This window comes from Loxodonta africana, chromosome 1, assembly GCF_030014295.1.
Source record: "Loxodonta africana isolate mLoxAfr1 chromosome 1, mLoxAfr1.hap2, whole genome shotgun sequence".
In the NCBI taxonomy this organism is placed as follows: Eukaryota; Metazoa; Chordata; class Mammalia; order Proboscidea; family Elephantidae; genus Loxodonta; species Loxodonta africana.
The window spans coordinates 109,857,131-109,876,005 of record NC_087342.1 but is presented as its reverse complement, the minus strand read 5'-3'; the positions used below and the strand labels follow the sequence as shown (position 1 = coordinate 109,876,005).

At 39.5% G+C, this 18,875-nt stretch overlaps 1 protein-coding gene across 3 annotated transcripts in view; it reads right to left on the bottom strand.

Moving 5' to 3' along the window:
• ANKRD66 (ankyrin repeat domain 66) overlaps window positions 1–18,875 on the bottom strand; it is a 46,135-nt gene that overhangs the window by 26,541 nt on the left and 719 nt on the right. The window contains exons 1-2 of one of the 3 annotated variants that reach the window (XM_064287026.1): window positions 4,412–11,295; window positions 2,615–2,843 (exon numbers count right to left, since the gene is read on the bottom strand). The exons of 1 other annotated variant lie outside the window; for it this stretch is intronic. The gene's annotated coding sequence lies outside the window, so the exon portion shown is untranslated. Of the gene's footprint in view, window positions 1–2,614; window positions 2,844–4,411; window positions 11,296–18,875 lie in introns of those variants that run through there. One more of the 3 variants, XM_064287024.1, reaches the window with a different exon arrangement.

Genomic DNA, 18,875 nt, shown 5'->3' with positions numbered 1-18,875 from the left:
ATTTATGCTATTGTAGAATGGGTTTATTGCTGTTATTTATAGATTAATTAATAAATATTTTCAAGCTTTCTCAAATTAAACCTTTAATATAATAAATATTGATAGATATAGACCACGTAAACAAAAGCTCGCTGGGGCTCTCAATAATTTTTAAGAGTATAAGGGGTCTTGAGACCAAAGAGTTTAAAGACTTTTTGATTTCATGCCAAGGAGATTTCATAACTTCCCACAGATGAGTTGCAATTCAAGTAGAAGCATTAAATGGACAGCTAAATTATTTGCAGAAAAATTGACAAGCTGATCCTAAAAATTTATGTGAAGGTGCAAGAGATGCAGAATAGTCATAACAATTTTGAAAAAGTACAGGGTTGGAAGACTCACACTTCTCAATTTCAAAACTCACTAAAAAGCTACAGTAATCAAGACATTGTGGTGATTTTAAAACACACTACAAAGTTATGTTAATCAGGACTGTGTGGTACTGGCATATGAATAGACATATAGAACAATGGAATAAAATTGAGAGTTCAGAAATGAACCCTTATATTTATGGTTAAATAATTTTTGACTAGTGTGCTAGAATGATTCAATTGGGGAAGAATTTTTTTTTTTCAAAAAATTGCTTAGACAACTGGATATCCACATGCAAAAGAATGAAGTTGGTCCCCTATCCCACACCATACACAAAAATTAACTCAAAGTGAATCACATAACTAAATGGAAGTTCCCAAACTACAGAACTCTTACAAGAAAACATAGGAGTAAATCTTTATGACCTTGGGTTAAGCGATGATTTCTTAGATACCAAAAGCACAAGCAACAACAACAACAAAAAAACATAAATTGGACTTCATCAAAATTAAAAACTCTTGTGCTGTAAATGATACCAAAAAGAAATTGAAAAAGACAATGTCTTAGTTACCTAGCACGGCTACAACAGAAATCCCACAACTAGTTTAACAAACAGAAATTTATTTCCTCACAGTTTCAGAGGCTAAAAGTCTGAATTCAGGAAGTCCTTATCTCTTTGAGCTTCTGCTCCTGGGTGATCTTCATGTGACTTGGCATCAATCTTCCCCATCTCTGTTGCTTTTGCTTGCTTCTTTAATCTCTTTTATATCTCAAAAGAGATTGACTCAAGACACACCCTACACTAGTAACAAAATAATCCCATTCCCAAATGGAATTATAACCACAGGCATAGAGGTTAGAATTTACAACACATATTTTGGGGGGACACAATTCAATCCACGACAGACGACCTACAGAATGGGAGAAAATATTTGCAAATCATATATCTCATAATGGACTTGTACCTAGAATATATAAAGAACTCTCACAACTCAACAATAAAAAGACAACCAAATTAAAAAATGGACAAAGGATATAAGTAGGTATTTCTCCAAAGAGATATAAATGACCAAAAATCACATAAAAGGATGATCAATATCATTAGTCATTAAGGAAATGCAAATCACAACCACAATGAGACACACTTCACAACCACTAAAATAACTACAATAAAAAAAGACAAACAATAATAAGTATTGGTAAGGATATGCAGAAATTGGAACTCTCGTACACTCCTGGTATGAATGTAAAAAGGCATAGCCTCTTTGGAAAACAGTTTTGAAGTTCTTCAAAAGGTTAAACGGAATTATCCTATGGCCCAGCAATTCCATTCCTAGATATATATCCAAGAGACAGGAAGACATGCACACAAAAACTTGTATAGAAGTGTTCATAGCAGCATTATTCATAATAGTAAAAAAAAAAGGGAAAAACCAAAATCTCCAATGGGTGAATAGATAAATAAAATATGAGCTAGCCATACAATGGAATATTATTTGGTAATAAAAAGGAAAGAAGTACATGATACTTGTATAATTCCATTTATATGAAATGTCCAGAATAGGCAAATCTATAGAGCCAGTAGGAGTTCCGGGTGGTACAGATGGTGAAGCACTCAGCTGGAGGTTGGAGTCCACCCAGAAGTGCATCAGAAGAAAGTTTGGTGACCTACTTCTGAAAAATCAGCCGCTGAAAACCCTATGCAGCACAGTTCTACTCTGACAGACATGGGGTCGCCATGAGTTGGAATCAACTAGCAGCAACTGGTTTATAGATACAGAGCGTAGATTATCGGTTGTCTAGGGCTGGGGTTGGCATGGGCTTGGGGAATGACTGCTAATGAATACAGAATTTCTTTTGGGGGTGATGGAGTGTTCTAAAATTAGGTTGTGAGAAATTATGATTCACAACTCTGAATATACTAAAAACCAATGAACAATACACTTTAAATGGATCAATTTTATGGCACACAAATTATATCTTAATAAAGCTGTTTAAAATATAAATGAGAGTATTAATTATATTATAACCAAAATTATTTGCAGAAAATATATACAATTCACCAGCCTATCAATGACTACCGAAATGTAGCAAGCTTTTCTTCACATGAATCCTTGTAAATTTAAGTGCTTGAATTCCTGACTTTCTGGCAGAGATGTGTCAATTTACAAATTAGCCAGCAACTACAAGGTGTAATAAATATGAGTGATCCAAAATAACTATAGTAAACATCTGAAGACAAGGGTTATATAAAAATACTTACTCTCTGGTTTGAAATCCAAGGAACTCTGTGCTGGCAGACAGTCTGAGCTGCCTGGATTCTTGTTGTGTTGACACTATGGGAACTGACCCCTCCTTCCTCATGAAAGCCTCCAATCTAGTCAGCCTCATTAGCTGTCAGGTGGGGTGAGGATTGCTCTTCTCTACAGGGCACTGCAATTCTTCAGTGCTCCAGTCTGCTTCTGTAGTTCAAGTGTGGTCCTTAACAGGTTCTTTCAAGTAGCATTTGATCAGAAAGAAATGAAAATTAAAAAACAAAAAACAGCGAACCATTGCTAGCCTACACAATACTGTGAAGCAGTTAAGATGTTTAGTAACCACTTGCACGTAGGAAATGTTTGTCCTGTGTGGAGTGGTGGACACAGCATGGACTCACCACACTCATAACTGGCTGTGAGATCTTGGCAAGGTCCTTAATTTCACTGAGCCTCTATTTTCTCACAAGACAATGAAGTTTTAATGCCTTTCTCTTAGGGCTCTTCAGGTGATTAGCTGAAATAATTTATAAGGCACCTGGCACAAGGTAAATGCTAGAAAAACAGCTAAAATCTAGGAACACCAACAAAAAAACTTCAGTTGCTTTCTCCTTGCCTCTTCTTTTGGCTTCTTTGTTCTAGGCATCTACTGTCTTTATGGTGATGCAGATCAAAAATACTTCTCTCTCTCTTTCCCTTTTTCTCTCTCTTTTTTCCTCCTTCCCTTCCTCTCCCTCCCATTCTTCTCATATATATTCACTCAATACCTTATATCTGGCAGACACTGCACTGAGCCCTATGGACAACAAGACAGGCATAGCCCCCATTCTCTTGGAAATTAAAGTTCAGAGAAAAAGATAGTAAGTAAGAAAACAAGCAAATGTGTAACTGTGAAATTACAACTTGTGTAAGTGGCATGAACAAGCTACATAAAATGCAGAGAATAATGGGAAAGGAGAGTGATCATGAACATTTGCACTGAGACTTGAAATATGACAAGAGGCCAGGTATCTGAAGAGCTGGGGAAGGTATTCCAGGCAGAGGAAGGGAAACGGCTTGACTCGTGCAAGGAATAAAAAGGAGGAGGATACTGGTCTATGGAGTGAGGTGCAAGCAGAACAAGATGAGTTTGGGATAAGCAAAAGCCAGATCATCCAAGGTTTTTCGGGACATCATAAGAAGGCTGGATGTTATTCCAAGTATAAGGAGAAGTCATTGAAATGTTTTAAACAAGATACTCCACTTTATTTATTTATTTTAATTACTTCAGAATATCACTGAATTATGTGCTTGCAAATGGTTAAAATGATGAGTTTCATGTTATGTGTATTTTACGCAACTTAAAAAAAAGATTAATTTGGTTGCAACATGGAGAATGGGCTAAAGGGAGATGAGACTAAAAGCAAAGATACCACTCTGAAGAGGTTACTGCAAAAGTTCAGACTGGAAAAGATAGTGGATTGGTGTATTGTGGCATTGGAGATAGAGAGAAGAGAGTGAAAACAAATTACTTAGGAGGGAATATTGACAGGAGCTGTGGATTGATTAGACATGAGTAGTGATGGGAAAGGAACCCTGGTGGCACAGTGGTTAAAGTCTCAGCTAATAACCAAAAGGTCAGCAGTTGGAATCCACCAGCCACTTTATGGGAGAAAGATGTGTCAGTCTGTTTCTGTAAAGATCATAGCCTTGGAAACCCTATAGGGAAGTTCTGCTCTGTCCTACTGGGCCACTATGAGTCAGAATTGACTAGACAGCAACAGGTTAGTGAGAGAAGTGAGGGATCAAAGATCATCTTTGCATACCTGGTTTGAACAACTTCGTAGAAGGTGGTGACACTTAGTTGTATGGTGGTGACTGACGTAGGGCTAGGCTTGAGTGGGGGAAGGGTAGTATAAATTAAGTGTTCTGTTTTGGATGTGTTAAGTTTGAGATACCTATAAGACATCTGAATATCAAGTGGGAGTCCATAGTTCTGTGACTTTCAGGCTAAAGATGCATGCTTGGTAGTTGTCAGCATATAGATGAGATTTCAATGTATAAGAGTATAAAAGATAGCCTAAGAATAGAGAAAACACACAAGACCAAATTCTGAGGTCTTTCATCACTTTGAGATCTGAGAGCAGATGAAAAATTAGATAAGGATATTAAGAAGCATTTCCAGGAAAGTTGGAAGGAAACTAGGAAGATATAGACTCACAAAAGTCAAGAGAGTTGTTAAGAAGAGGTTAAGATGACCCAAGATGGAGGCTTAGTCAGACACACTATGCTGTCCCCCTACAGCAAAGACCTGAGAAACTAAGTGAAATAGATACAAATGACTGGAACCCTGGAACCCTGGAACCCCGAGCATCAAGTGGAGGGAAAAAGAATTAGATAGAACACTGTTGGGAAGGAGAAACTGCCAACAAGCAAGCAGTAGAGAGTGCTCCCGTGTCCCTGGTCATCCACCACATCCCCTGGCATGCCACCCCACCCACCCAACAAGTGGCAGTGTGTGCCTGCCCTGCCGATTGCCTGACACACACCCCCACCTGCCACCCCACTCACCAGTGAGCATCACCCCATGCTCCCACACACCACTGGACCAATGACAGGAAGTGGCCTGCACCTGCCCAGCCCACCTCCAGCCACCCCGCATGCCCAGAGAACAGCAATGCATGCTTACACTGCCTGCCAGATTGACAAAGGAACAAAATGAAAAGATGCAAATAACTAAAAGAAGAAATTAAACAGTTGACATTACAACAGAACCAACTAAAATAAAGAGCATCATAACAGGATATTATGAAAATTTTACTCTAACAAATTTGAAAACCTAGAAGAATGGACAAATTTGTAAAAACACGCTAAGTACCTAAACTAATACAGAGGTAGAAAACCTAAATAGACCCTTAACAGAAGAAATTGAAGATGTCATTAAAAAACTCCCCAAAACAAGAATAAAGTCCCAGCCCAGATGACTTCACTGTAGAATTCTACCAAACATTCAGAAAAGAGTTGACCCCGATTTCACTCAAGATATTCCAGAACACAGAAAAGGAAGGAATACTCCATAATTCTTCCATGAAGCCAGTATAACTATGATGCCAAAGCCAAGCAAAGACACCACAAAAAAAGAAAATCACAGACAAATATCATTCATGAATATAAATGCAAAAATTCACAACAAAATTTTAGCCAACAGAACATGACGATGTATCAAAATCATAATACATCATGATCAGGTGGGACTCATAGCAAGGATGCAAGAGTGGTTCCACATTAGAAAATCAATCAATGTAATTCACCACTCCAAATGAGAAGAAACAGCTGCAAACACCCATTAATAATCGGCACCTGGAATGTACGAAGTATGAATCTAGGAAAATTGGAAATCGTCAAAAATGAAATGGAACGCATAGACATTGATATCCTAGGCATTAGTAAGCTGAAATGGACCGGTATTGGCCATTTTGAATTGGAGAATCATATAGTCTACTATGCTGGGAATGACAACTTGAAGAGGAATGGTGTCACATTCATCATCAAAAAGAACATTTCAAGATCTATCCTGAAGGACAACACTGTCAGTGATAGGATAATATCAATACACCTACAAGGAAGACCAGTTAATACAACTATTATTCAAATTTACGCACCAACCACTAGGGCCAAAGATGAAGAAATAGAAGATTTTTATCAGCTGCTGCAGTCTGAAATTGATCAAACATGCAATCCAGATGCATTGATAATTACTGGCAATTGGAACATGAAAGTTGGAAACAAAGAAGAAGGATCAGTAGTTGGAAAATATAGCCTTGGTGATAGAAAAAATGCCGGAGATCAAATGATAGAATTTTGCAAGACCAACGACTTCGTCATTGCAAATACCTTCTTTCACCAACATAAACGGTAACTATACGCATGGACCTCGCCAGACAGAACACACAGAAATCAAATTGACTACATCTGTGGAAAGAGATGATGGAAAAGCTCAATATCATCAGTCAGAACAAGGCCAGGGGCTGACTGTGGAACAGACCATCAATTGCTCATATGCAAGTTCAAGCTGAAACTGAAGAAAATCAGAGCAAGTCCACGAAAGCCAAAACATGATCTTGAGTATATCCCACCTGAATTTAGAGACCATCTCAAGAATAGATTTGACGCATTGGACACTAGTGATCAAAGACCAGATGAGTTGTGGAATGACATTAAGGACATCATCCATGAAGAAAGCAAGAGGTCATGAAAAGACAGGAAAGAAAGAAAAGACCAAGATGGATGTCAGAGGAGACTCTGAAAGTAGCTCTTGAGCGTCAAGCAGCTAAAGCAAAAGGAAGAATTGATGAAGTAAAAGAACTGAACAGAAGATTTCAAAGGGCCTCTCGAGAAGACAAAGTATTATAATGACATGTGCAAAGAGCTGGGGATGGAAAACTAAAAGGGAAGAACACACTCAGTGTTTCTCAAGCTAAAAGAACTGAAGAAAAAATTCAAGCCTTGAGTTGCAATAGTGAAGGATTCCATGGGGAAAATATTAAACGACGCAGGAACCATCAAAAGAAGATGGAAGGAATACACAGAGTCATTATACCAAAAAGAATTAGTCGATATTCAACCATTTCAAGAGGTGGCATATGATCAGGAACCAATGGTACTGAAGGAAGAAGTCCAAGTTGCTCTGAAGGCATTGGCGGAAAACAAGGATCCAGGAATTGATGGATTATCAATTGAGATGTTTCAACAAACAGATGCAGCACTGGAGGTGTTCACTTGTCTATGCCAAGAAATATGGAAGGCAGCTTCCTGGCCAACTGACTGGAAGAGATCCATATTTATGCCTATTCCCAAGAAAGGTGATCCAACCGAATGTGGAAATTATAGAACAATATCATTAATATCACACGCAAGCAAAATTTTGCTGAAGATCATTCAAAAATGGCTGCAGCAGTGTATCTACAGGGAACTGCCAGAAATTCAGGCTGGTTTCAAAAGAGGACGTGGAACCAGGGATATCAGTGCTGATGTCAGATCGATCCTGGCTGAAAGAAGAGAACTCCAGAAAGATGTTTACCTGTGTTTTATTGACTATGCAAAGGCATTCGACTGTGTGGATCATAACAAACTATGGATAACACTGCGAAGAATGGGAATTCCAGAACACTTAATTGTGCTCATGAGGAACCTTTACACAGATCAAGAGGCAGTTCTTTGGACAGAACAAGGGGATACTGGTTGATTTAAAGTCAGGAAAGGTGTGCACCAGGGTTGTGTTCTTTCACCATACCTATTTAATCTGTATTCTGAACAAATAAGACAAGAAGCTGGACTATATGAAGAAGTATGGGGCATCAGGATTGGAGGAAGACTCATTAACAATCTGCGTTATGCAGATGACACAACTCTGCTTGCTGAAAGTGAAGAGGACTTGAAGCACTTACTCATGAAGATCAAAGACCACAGACTTCAGTATGGATTACACCTCAACATAAAGAAAACAAAAATCCTCACAACTGGACCAATAAGGGACATCATGATAAACAGAGAAAAGATTGAAGTTGTCAAGAATTTCATTTTATTTGGATCCACAATCAACAGCCATGGGAACAGCAGTCAAGAAATCAAAAGACGCATTGCATTGAGTAAATCTGCTGCAAAGGACCTCTTCAAAGTGTTGAAGAGCAAAGACGTCACCTTGAAGACTAAGGTGCGCCTGACCCAAGCCATGGTATTTCCAATCATATCATATGTATGTGAAAGCTGGACAATGAATAAGGAAGACCAAAGAAGAACTGATGCCTTTGAATTGTGGTGTTGGCGAAGAATATTGAATATACCACGGACTGCCAAAAGAACGGACAAATCTGTCTTGGAGGAAGTGCGGCCAGAATGCTCCTTAGAGGCAAGGATGGCGAGACTGCGTCTTACATACTTTGGACATGTTGTCAGGAGGGATCAGTCCCTGGAGAAGGACATCATGTTTGGCAGAGTACAGGGTCAGCAGAAAAGAGGAAGACCCTCAACGAGGTGGATTGACAGAGTGGCTGCAACAATGAGCTCAAGCATAACAACGATTCTAAGGATGGCACAGGACTGGGCAGTGTTTCGTTCTGTTGTGCATAGGGTCACTATGAGTCGGAACCAACTCTACAGCACCTAAAGACAACAACAATTTACCACGTAAAAGGGAAAGTATCACATGATTATGTCAATCAGTGAAGAATAGGCATCTGATAAAATCCAACACCCTTTCCTGATAAAAACTGTCAACAAAAGGGAATTTCCTCAACATAATTAATGACATATATACAAAACCAATAATAATAAAAAAAAAAACCAATAGCCAATGTTATTCTCAAAAGAGAGAGATTGAAAGCATTCCTCTTGAGAAGAGGAATGAGACAAGGATGCCCTTTATCACCATTCTTATTCAATATTGTACTGGAAATCCTAGCTAGAGCAGTAAGGCAAGAAATGGAAATAAAGGGCATCCAAATTGATAAGGAAGAAATAAAACTATCCCTAATTCACAGATGATGTGATCCTATACATAGAAAGCCCCAGAGATTCCACAAGAAACTTACTGGAATTAATGGAAGGTTTCAGCAAAGGGGCAGGGTACAAGATCAACATACAAAAATCAGTTGAATTTTTGCTCTACACTAACAAGGAAACCTCTGAAGAGGAAATCAAGTAAACAATACTACTTATAATAGCCCCCAAAAGGATAAAATACCTAGAATAAATCTAACAAGAGGTGTAAAAGACTTAACACAATGAAAACTACAAAACACTACTGCAAGAAACCAAGAGACCTACATAAATGAAAAAACATACAATGCTCATGGATTGGAAAACTTAACATTGTGAAAATGTCAATACTACATATAGCAATCTATAGATATAATACAACCCTGATCAAAATCCCAACAATACCCTTTAATGAAATGGAAAAACTAACGTCCAACTTTATATAGAAAGAGGCCTGAATAGCTAAAGCATTATTGAAGGAGAAGAACAAAGTAGCAGGCCTCACACTTCTCCAACTCAGAATTTACTATCCAGCCACAGTAATCAAAACAGCCTGGTACTGGTACAATGACAGACACAGAAACTAATGGAACAGAATTGAGACCTAGAAGTAAATTCATCCAGCTATGCACAGCTGAGCTTCAAATAAAAGGTCAAAGTCCATTCAGTAGGGAAGAGGTAGTTTCTTTAACTGGCAAAACTGGATATCCATTTGCAGAAAAATGAAACAGAATCCATAACTGACAGCATACACAAAACCAAACTCAAAATGGACCAAAGGCCTAAACGTTAAACCTAAAACTATAAAGTCTCTGGAAGATAACATAGGGACAAAGCTAGGAGTACTAATTTATGGCATAAATACACTATCAAACATAACTAAAAATGCGCAAGCAACAGAAGATAAACTAGATAACTGGGAGCTGCTAAAATTAAATACTTATGCTCATCAAAAGACTTTACCAAAAGAGTAAAAAGAGAATCTCCAGACTAGGAAAAAAAATTTTGGCAATGACACATCTGGCAAGGGTTTAATCTCTAAATTATATAGAAAACTTCAATATCTCAACAATAAAAAGACAAACAATCCAATCAAAAAAATGGGCAAATGACATGAACAGACACTTCACCGAAGAAGACATTCAGGTGGCTAATAAACACATGAAGAGATGCTCACGATCATTAGCTATTAAAACCAAAAACCAAACCCACTGCTGCTGAATCAATTCCGACTCATAGCAACCCTGTAGGACAGAGTAGAACTGCCACATAGAGTTTCCAAGGAGCTGCTAGTAAATTCAAACTGCTGACCTTTTGGTTAGCAGCTGACCTCTTAACCACTGATCCAGCAGGACTCCCATTAGCCATTACCAAACCAAACCAAACCCAGTGCTGTCAAGTCGATTCCAACTCATAGCAACTCTATAGGACAGAGTAGAAATGCCCCATAGAGTTTCCAAGGAGCGCCTGCCGGATTTAAACTTCTGACCCTTTGGTTAGCAGCCATAGCACTTAAGCACTGCTCTACCAGGGTTTCCCATTAGCCATCAAAAAAACCAAACCAAACCCAGTGCTGTCAAGTCGATTGGAGAGGTGCAAATCAAAACCACAATGAGATATCATCTCACCCCTATAAAAATAGCACTGCTCAAAAAAACAGAAAATAACAAGTGCTAGTGAGGCTATGGGTAGATTGGAACTCATACACTGCTGATGGAATTGTAAAATGGTACAACCACTATGGAAAATGGTATGACACTTCCTCAAAACACTAGAAATAGAAATACCATATGATCCAGCAATCCCACTCTTAGGAATATACCCTAGAGAAATAAGAGCAGTGATTTAATTGGCACCCTAAGACACCCTTTTAATCTGGAACAGAAGTCACCTTTTGGCCAAATAATAGATTGTCCTATAAAATTAACAATAACACCCGTGAGGAATGTGCTCCTTAGAATAATCAACCATAGGGGATCAAACAGGCAACATTTGCCCCAAAGGAAAGATAAGGAGGCAAAGAGGAGGAGGGAAACTGGATGGATGGAAACAGGGAAGCCAGGGTGAAAATGGGGAGAGTGCTGACACATTGTGGGGATAGTAACCAATGTCACAGAATAATTTGTGCATGAATTGTTGAATGGGAAACTAATTTGCTGTGTAAACTATTACCTAAAGCACAATGTTTTAAAAAAAAAAAAAAAAAAAGCCAAGGGAGAAAAATGTGATTAGAAAAAGTAGTGGTCAACTATGTCAGAGAAAGCAGAGTTTAATGAATGCCTGTTACAGACTCCCTGAGTAGCATAAATGGATAACACACTCTGCTGCTAATAGAAAGACTGGTGGTTCAAGTCTACCCAAAGGCTTCTTGGAAGAAAGGCCTGGCCACCTACTTCTCAAAAATCAGTCACTGAAAACTCTATGGAACACAGTTCTACCCTGACACATATGGGGTCATTATGAGTCGAAACTGACTCAACAGCAATTGTATTCTTGTTCCTTTGTCTGGTTTTTTAATTACAGGCCATAAACAATGCATTTCAGATCCCATCCTCACCCTCAAAGAGCTCAGCATCTCATTTTGTTTTCTCAGCTTTGTAACAGTTCCAAGTCAGCCTGATTTAATTCAACAAAAATTTGATGAGTACTTAGTATGTGTTGAGAAGCCCTGTGGTCCTGTAGCTAAAGCACTCAACTGCTAACCAATAGGTCAGTGATTCGAACCCATGGCCCCTCTTCCAGAGAAAGATGTGTCAGTCTGCCTCCATGAAGATTTACAACCTTGGAAACCCTATGCGGTAGTTCTACTCTGTCCTACAGGGTCGCTGAGTCAGAATCCACTTGATGGCAATGGGTTTGGTTTTATATGCTAAGTGATTTAATACGGGAAGTAGGCTCTGTTCTCAACGAGCTTGTATTCTAATAAGGGATGGCTTGTAAGAAGTGGCAGCTGTTGCCATCAGCAAACTGGATACTTTTGGGGACCCACCCTCCCCTACAAGTTTCCTTCCCCTAAAAACAGATTTCTGGAAAGCCATGAACTAACCAGGGAGTGAGAGAACCAAAGGGAGAGGCCCCAGGACTTCTCAGAGTTCAAGAGTGAGTTAGGATAGTTCCATTACATTAAACACAAAGAAGCAACCCCCCAAAATGGTTAAAAATATTGTGATATATTTACAATCTAAAAAATTAAAAATTTTGGCACAAATAACATTCAAGGGCATATAAAAATAAGGCAAGATGAATCCTGATCTTATAAAAAATTAATTCCTTATACACTACAAGTAGTAGGATCTATTAATATGATAAAAAACAATCAACTTGTGTGATTGTTTTTCATTGTTGTCAGCATAACTCTTGTGAGTGAATGAACAACTTCATCTGGGGTTAATGTCAAAAATCTACACTCAAAAGCCTCTCTTTCCTCCCCTGGGAGGCTGTGAAGCCACCCAGGGCAGTATCTGTAGGCCACCTATTGATATTTGGTCACACTGGCTCAAGAACTAGAACTAAATTTCTGGCTGAGGTGACTTCCTTGAAGCCTTTCTCCACAGGAGCAAAGCCATTTTTAGATCAAGATGGGACTCTGGAAATCATAAGTCAAAAACTGATTTTATAGATGAGGACATTAAGATCTATTGACATTAAATATTTACGTAAAGTCATACTGCTACTTTCTCCAGACGAGCTCAACAGATAGCAAGTGTAAGTTTAAGGAACGGATGAGTGTGGGCTGAACAGCTTTCCCAGTCTCTTGCACCTTTGCAAGTTGCTGTTGACTCCTGCTTGGGCCAGCGGAACATTGTCTGATTCAGCGCCAGAAGATGAACCCCTCAGGCTGGAAGGCACTCAAAAGAAGGCTGGAGACAGCTGCCTCCTCAAATGATGTGGATGGAGTCAAGCTTTCCAGACCTTCATTTGCTCATGTGGCACAGCTCAAAATGAAAATTGAGAACCCAGAAAGGATTTTGGACCTTTGTCAAAGATGAGGTGACCGTAGGTGGATGGATTTCCTTCTGGATTCTCAATTCTGTTCCATTGGTCACTTTGCCTGTCATTGTATCAGTACCAGGCTATTTTGAGTACTGAAACTGTATAGGAGGTTCTGAGGTCAGGTGGTGCAAGTCCTCCTACTTTATTCTTTTTCAATAGTGCTTTACTTATGTAGAGCCTCTTCCCTGCCCATATAAAGTTAATGATTAGTTTTTCCATCTCTTTAAAGTATGCTGTTGGCATTTGGATCGGGAATGCATTGTTTTTGTAGATTGCTTTGAGTAGAATTGACATTTTCACAATGTTAAGTCTACCAAACCATGAGCAAGTTATGTTTTTCTATTTACTTGTGGAAACAAACAATAAATAAAATGACGCCAAGGGAGCCAGTTGGTGACAGTGGAGCAGTCCTGGTAAGGCTGTGTGCAGTGACTCTCCAACCAAGCTGTGTAGCATGGCTCCTCCAGAAGGAGTAGGAGCGGTGCACAGGGCTAGGTGGGCAGGAGGAAGGAAAGGAGAGAGAGATAAGGAACAGAAGAAAAAAAGAGGAAGAAGAAGAAAAAAGAACAAAGCAAACAAACCAAAAACTTAGTCAGTCAAGAAGGGGAGGGAATAGCATATGGGGCTAGCTGGGCAGGAGAAAGGAAAGGAAGGAAGGGACAGGGAGAAGCAACAACAACAACAACAAAAGAGCTCAAAAAACAATATCAAAAAACAAACAAACAAAAAGAGCAAAGCAAACAAACAAAAAAATCACAGCTCATGGAGAAGCGGAGAGGAGGGCACATGGGGCTAGCTGGGCAGGAGAAAGGAAAGGAAGGAAGGGAGAGAAAGAGAGAGAAGTAAGAAAGAAAGCAACATCAAAAAAAAACCAAAAAACAAAAATACAAACCAAAACAAACAAACAAGAAAATGGTGTTGAAGGGGCTGGCTGGTGACGACAAGGTGGACCCGGGCAGCAGTGAGCTAGTGTCTAGCAGAGCAGCTGAGACCCAGTGGAAAGCAGTGGAGGCCTCCTACAAGGAAGAAGGGCCCCAAAAAACCCCAGTGCCGTCGAGTCGATTCCGACTCATAGCCACCCTATAGGACAGAGGACAACTGCCCCACAGAGTTTCCGAGGCGCATCTGGCGGATTCAAACTGCCGACTCTTTGGTTGGCAGCCGTAGCACTTAACCACTATGCGTATGGGGTGGGAAAACATGTATCCTTGGTTACTGATTCCTCGGTCTCCTATCGGAAGCCCCATGAAGTTGCCTTCCAGTACTCCCTGTCTACGTTCTTTGGTGGCTGTAGTCCAAGATGGTGAATTTGGACATGTTAGCTGGTATGGGACCTCCACTCCATAGCTCTCCTTGTTCTCTATTGTCTTCAGTTTCTTATTACATTCAGTGCTTGATCGAGTTCTTTATTCCTTCATTTGGTACTTAGGTTTCCAGGATTGGCATTTACTTAGTTTTTCAGGTCTTTGCTAAAGAGAGACAGCATGGTGCTTCTGTCCATAGCGCCATGTTGGCTCTGCTTCTTCAAATATTTTTTCGATCCATGATAGGAAATGCATTTTATGTCAGTTACATACATATATATGCAAAGGAAATAAAAGTTCTGTGAAACAATACTTAGCCTTACCACATGTGACACACTTTAAAATTTACCATGTTTCATTTCATTAAGAAATACTTGTCTCAACTCACCAGATTGATTTTATAAGCCACAATTGGTTCAAGACTCACAATTCTAAAACACCATTCTCAGGCCCTTCAAATTCAATATATGCAGAATTTGAGTTTATCTTGCTTCCACAATCTGTTCCTTTCCTTATTTTGCTTCTCAATTAATGACTTTATTATCTACCTGATTTTCCCAGCTGGAAATCTTAGGGTCATTTTGGGCTCAACCCTTTATCTCTCATGTCCAATTCTGCCTTGGAAATATCTCCCAAAATAGATCTTACGATTTCCTTTCCCCCTACCACCACAATAGCTTATGACTTAGGAACTACCACAGTATCCTCCTAGTTCATCCCGTTCTGGTTTCTCTCATCTCAATTCATTTTTTTTCAGTATAAAATTATTGTTTCAAAATTAAGTAATTCTACCTCTCTGCTTTAAAACATTGATAGTTCCCTAAGCCCAGAAAATATTTTTCATTCATTCAGAAAGCATTTATTGAGCAACTGCTACGTGCTAGGCTCCACACTGGATAGAGGGGGATAAAAACAACATGATTCCTGTACTCACACAACTCACACTCCAAACTTCGCAGCATTACTCAGAAGACTTTTTCTTTTTTTTACTAGTCGCAGCTCACCTTTCTATCCTTACATTCTGTTCCATCCTATGAATGCACCTGACGCTCTTAACACAATGAGGGATTAAAAGGCCACATAACTTGCCCAACTGACACTCCCAAGGTGTATCATTCACTTTTAGGCCCCTGCGCCTTTGCTCCCACAGTTCTGTATTCTGTGGAATGTGCTTTCTCCCTTTTTTGCCAGATGAGTTCCCACTCATTCTTGAAGGCCATTGTCTTGATGGAGCCTTCGTTTTCTAATTTTCTATTCTTAAAAACTTTGAAGTTTTTAATCAGTGCAATCATGTGCATAGTTAAAATTATTAAATAGTTCTGTAGGACTAAAAAAAGAAAAGCCAGAGTCTGCTACCTCAGCCCACCTGAATCTCAATCCCATCCCCCAAAGATAATCATTCTTAACAGCTCCTGTTTTTAGTTTATTGGTGGCTATCTCCATGTTTTCAGAATAATAAACCAAAAAAAAAAACAAACCCAGGGCTGTCGAGTCGATTCCGACTCGTAGCAGCCCTACAGGACAGAGTAGAACTGCCCCATAGAGTTTCCGAAGAGTGCCTGGCAGATTCGAACTGCCAACCCTTTGATTAGCAGCTGTAGCACTTAACCACTACACCACCAAGGTTTCCTTCAAAAGTAATATGGTATATAATTATTTTTCTGGTATATCATCTTAGACACTATCTAACTACTTTCTGCTAAGAGAGATAAGGATTTACTAGCTCACATATTGGTTCATTCCCTTCTCCTCCCTCTCCCTCTTAAAAGAGTTACATCTCTATTCTCAGGCCCCCTACTGCTCTCTCCTCTGTAATGTTACTGTACACCCAGACTTTATTTCCTGTTCTACCAACCATAGAGAGTATCCCTTGATTCTCCACTCTTAACATGAAAACTTAGTAATCCAACCTTCTCTCCACCCTGCTCCCTGCTTCTGCCTCCTTCTTATATATCTTCGCTTGTACTTTTTAAAAATTAGTGAATTCTTCTTTAAGTTGTTTGTAAGATGATACTAAAATTTGAAAGTCAATAAGCAGTGTTTCCATTATTATAACTATGTGCATATTGTCTAGTGGGGTTTTCTGATCAGACTTCCTTCTACTCTGTACCACTCAGAGAATATATTTGAGATTTCAGATTTAAATGGAGTCTTTTTTTAGACACCACCAGTTGCTCAAAATCAACTCATTTTAAGTTGTCTCACACTTGCATTATTCCTTTCCTGGACATTTTCCTCCTTGGAGTTTTTAGTTTTAATTTAAATATTTTAAATTTGGATAATTTAATCTTTTAAATATTTTCTTTCATTTGTCACCTTCAAATCAGTTGCTGTCAAGTTGGTTCCGACTCACGGCAACACCCTGTGAGTCAGAGTAAAACTGTGTTGCATGGAGTTTTCAGTGGCAGATTTTTTGTAAATAGACCACTAGGTCTTTCTTACAAGGTGCCTCGCAGTTGAGCACATTCACTGTACTACTCGTGTTCTAGCTTTTTCCCAATGATACTTTCAGTTTTATTGAATCCCATTCTTTCCTCCAGTGTTCCTCCTACTCCAGTCAGGATGAGTTGCTTTCTGGGCCTAAGCACAGCCCTCATCCTGGGACTTCCCTTCTGCTCTTCTCAGTTGGAGTCACAGTTTCTTGGATCCAGGTAAGACAGAGAACAGAAGGGCCCCCAAATCTGCAAAGTACAGGAAATGGGCCAGGGTACAGAAAAAAAGCCATTCCCCAGAACAATGGGGCAGGGTATCAGAAAATAGCCCGCAAACTCCTTTAATGTTGTCTTTCAGAAGCAGCTGGATAAAACCAGCCCCAAGGACATGTGCAGAACATCCACCTGTGACTGCTGTGTGACCTCCCACCAAGGGCAGTGAGGGGCTGCAGCAGCAGCAGGGGAATCGAACTCAGGGAGTGAGAGACTGCAGGGGCGTAACACCCCATAGTAAGTCCTGCTACAAATCCCAGAGGCCTCCAGGATACGAGCCATCTTAGAAAGCTGCTACATGTGCACCGTAGTTAACATATCCCTACCTATGCCTATGAATAAACATGAATCTTTTCCCGCCCAAGAACTTTTAAAAACCCAGACAAGTCTTTTGTTCTGTGAGACAGGGTTATGTGTTGCTTAGGCCCCCCTCGTCTCTGCTTGCAAGCCTCTTCAATAAAGCTTTGCTTGTGTGGAAAATTCTTCCTACCTTATCTGTTCATTCTTGACCAGTGAGAGGCAAGAACCTTATTTTATTCCAGGAACATGGTGATTTAGGGCATCTTGACTCCTACCTCTTTCCCAGGACAAATAATAAATCACTTCTCTGAATTCCCACAGTCCTCTGTGTTTATCTACATGGGAAAGAACTTTATGTTGTTGTTGTTGTTTTTAAATCTTCTGGGGCATGGACTGTGTCTTGGCAGATTAATATTAATTTTAGACTAATACTTTGCAGCAACGTGTTTCACAGAGGGTTTAGGAAGTATAAGAAAATGTCATTAAGCACGTAATAGTTTTATTTAAGATCGCAACTAATGCTTAGTTTAAATAAGTCACTGCTTCTTTAAAGTCTTAGAAGAAGTACAGCCAGACTATTCCTTAGAAGTGAGGATGGCGAGACTTCATCTCATGTAGTTCCAGTCCCTGGAAGAAGGACATCATGATTGGTACAGAGTCAAAGAGGAAGACTGTCAGCAAGATGGACTGACACAGTGGCTGCAACAGTGGGCTCAAACATAGCAACGATTGCGCGGATGGCACCGGACCTGGCAACACTTCATTCTGTTGTGCATAGTTTCACTACGAGTCTGAACCAACTAGAGGGCACCGAACAATAAATATCGGATGACACGTATTAAACTTTCCCATATGCCAGACTTTCCTAAGCATTTCAAACACATTCCCCTTTCATTCTTGCAAGGCACCTCTGACACTTGGATAATCTCTACGTTACAGATGAGGAAACTGAGAAACAGAGAGGATAAAGACCTTGTCCAATGTCATGCCACTACTAAGTGGGAGAACTAGACTAGTGTCCATGCCTTCTGACTGCAGAGTCCTCAGGCCTAACCACATAATAAAAATTTAAGAAATAAAATAAAATTTCACCTACACTTCCGTCATCTCAAGAAGACAAACCACTCTTAAAAAAAAAAAAAAATTAACACCACAAATGAATTCCGCACTATTTCCCCCTAGTCACTAACTCAAACTTTAAACTAATGTGTTTTTAACCCATTAAAAAGTGCGTTTAGAAGAAGAAAGCATTTGAAAATGAAAGGGAATTTCAGTTAAAGCCCAAAAAGCTCGGATTTAAATTGAGCTATGTTTATGAGATGGCCCCTTCCTGCACCATTTCCGCAGCCATAAGCCCTCTTCCTTACTGTCCTTCGGTGTAATTTCACGGAAAAACGAAACTAATGCAGTGGCAGATCTTCCAACCGAAAGCATAATGCATACAATTCTGA